Below are 2,780 nucleotides of genomic sequence, written 5' to 3' on the forward strand. Positions count from 1 at the left end.
GAGTGTCGCAGAGCTCCCAGGAATTGGAGTGGGGAAGCTGGCAGCAGAGACGGAGCCGAGGGGGGCCCTCAGCTTGGGGTGACCTTAAACCATGATCCGTGGCACAGTCAGACCACTACTTTTCACGCAGGGACCCCACAATGGTAGATCGTGGACACTCACCTTCCTCTGGGAGGGGTGGTGTGGGAGTACATGGCAGGGATCTGCTGGATTGGGAGACTCCAAATGGGGCCGTGTGCCAGAGATAGAAATGCTCAGTCCCAAGCCAGGTGAGCTTGGAGTGCGGCTGGAGACCAGGGAGTCGGGAGGGATTGACGGCTTTTCTCTGAGGGTGCACTGAGGAGTGGGGCCCTGAGCCCTCGGCTCCTCCAGGGCGGGAGACTGGAAGGCCGCCATTTTCATTCCCGTCCTCCAGTGGTCTATGGAAAGCATTCACGGAAAAAAAGCTCCAAGAGCGAACCCAAGCGGATTGCTTAACCTGGCCTCTGGCAAAGGCGGTGCAACTCTGCCTCAGGCAAAGACATTTGAGAATCACGGCAATAGGCCCCTTCCTCAGAAGATCAGCAAGAACATCCAGCCAAGACAAAGATCACTGAGAAAAATGAGAACTGCATAACTCCAGAGCTAAGGGAAAACAACAGAAATTGATGGCTTTTTTCCCCATGATCCTTTAGTCTTTCAAAGTTAAATTTGTTAAACTTTATTTTTTCTTATTCTATTTCTTAAAATTTTCCTCTTTCCTATTTTAACATTTTTTTAAAAGATTTTATTTATTTATTTATTTGACAGAGAGAGATCACAAGTAGGCAGAGAGGCAGGCAGAGAGAGAGAGAGAGGGAAGCAGGCTCCCTGCTGAGCAGAGAGCCCGATGCGGGACTGGATCCCAGGACCCTGAGAGCATGACCTGAGCCGAAGGCAGCGGCTTAACCCACTGAGCCACCCAGGTGCCTCTCCTATTTTAACATTTTTAAACTATTTTGTCTTATCAATACCTTTTTAAAAATCTTTTTAAGTTTTCATTGTTATAGTCATATTCTAGCCCATCATTGTATTTAACCTTATTTTTTATATACATATAGGTTTTCTTTCTTTAAAATTTTGGGATACAGTTTCTTCTAACTGTATATACCCTAAATCTACCCTAAATCTAGCACATGGCTTTGTTCTAGTATCCAGCCTGATCACATTCTTTCCTCTTTTTTTTTCTTTTTTTCAGCCAATTTCTTATCTTATCAATTCCTTTTCTATAATATTCTTTAATTTCCATCCTTATAGTCATATTCCATCCCTTCATCATGTTTACCATTATTTTTGTATATACATATGTTTTTCTTTCTGTAAAATTTTGGGAAGCAGATTCTTCTAACAGACCAAAATACACCCCAAATCAAGTGTGTGGCTCTGTTCTGGTCACCAGTCTAATATATATATATTATATATATAATATTATTAAATATTATATATAATATTATATATATAACATATATAATATAATATATATAATATATAATATATTATATATAATATTATATATAATATATATGTGATATATATATCACATATATATTATATATATTATATTATAAATATAATACATAATATATATTATATATATACACACACACACTCCCACACACATATATTTATGTATATATATACACATATATATTTTTTTCCTCCTTTCTTCTCCCCCCAGTTTCAGGTCTCTCCTGATTTGGTTAGTGTACATTTTTCTGGGGTTGTTGCTACCCTTTTAGTATTTTGTTTTCTCATTCATCTAGTCTTCTCTGGATAAAATGACAAGGCGGAAAAAGTCACCTCAAAAAAAAAAAAAAGAACAAGATGCAATATCGACGGCTAGGGACCTAATCAATATGGACATTAGTAAGATGTCAGAACTAGAGTTCAGAATGACAGTTATCAAGGTGCTAACTGGGCTCAAAAAGAGCATGGAATATACTAGAGAATCCCTTTCTGGAGAAATAAAAGAACTAAAATCTAACCAAGTTGAAATCAGAAAAGCTACTAATGAGGTACAATAAAAAATGGAGGCTCTTACTGCTAGGATAAATGAGGCAGAAGAGAGAATTAGTGATATAGAAGACCAAATGATGGAGAATAAAGAAGCTGAGAAAAAAGAGAGACAAATAACTACTGGACCATGAGGGGAGAATTCAAGAGATAAGAGATACCATAAGATGAAACAGTATTGAATAATTGGGATTCCAGAAGAAGAAGAAAGGGAGAGAGGGGCAGAAGGTATATTGGAGCAAATTATAGCAGAGAATTTCCCTAATTTTGCAAAAGGAAAAAGCATCAAAATCCAGGAGGCACAGAGAACCCCCCTCAAAATCAATAAAAATAGGTCAACACCCCATCATCTAACAGTAAAACTTAGAAGTCTCAGTGACAAGAAGAAAATCCTGAAAGCAGCTCAGGACAAGAGGTCTGTAACATACAGTGGTAGAAATATCAGATTGGGAGCAGACCTATCCACATAGTCCACAGATACCTGGCAGGCCAGAAAGGACTGGCATGATATACTCAGAGCACTAAACAAGAAAAATGTGCAGCCAAGAATTCTATATCCAGCTAGGCTGTCATTGAAAATAGAAGGAGAGATAAAAATCTTCCAGGACAAACAAAAACTAAAAGAATTTGCAAACACCAAACCAGCCTTACAGGAAATATTGAAAGGGGTCTTTAAGCAAAGAGAGAGCCTAAAATTAACAGACCAGAAAGGAACAGAAACAAGATTCAGTAACAGTCACCTTATAAGC

The sequence above is a fragment of the Meles meles genome, chromosome 8 (genome assembly GCF_922984935.1).
Source record: "Meles meles chromosome 8, mMelMel3.1 paternal haplotype, whole genome shotgun sequence".
In the NCBI taxonomy this organism is placed as follows: domain Eukaryota; kingdom Metazoa; phylum Chordata; class Mammalia; order Carnivora; family Mustelidae; genus Meles; species Meles meles.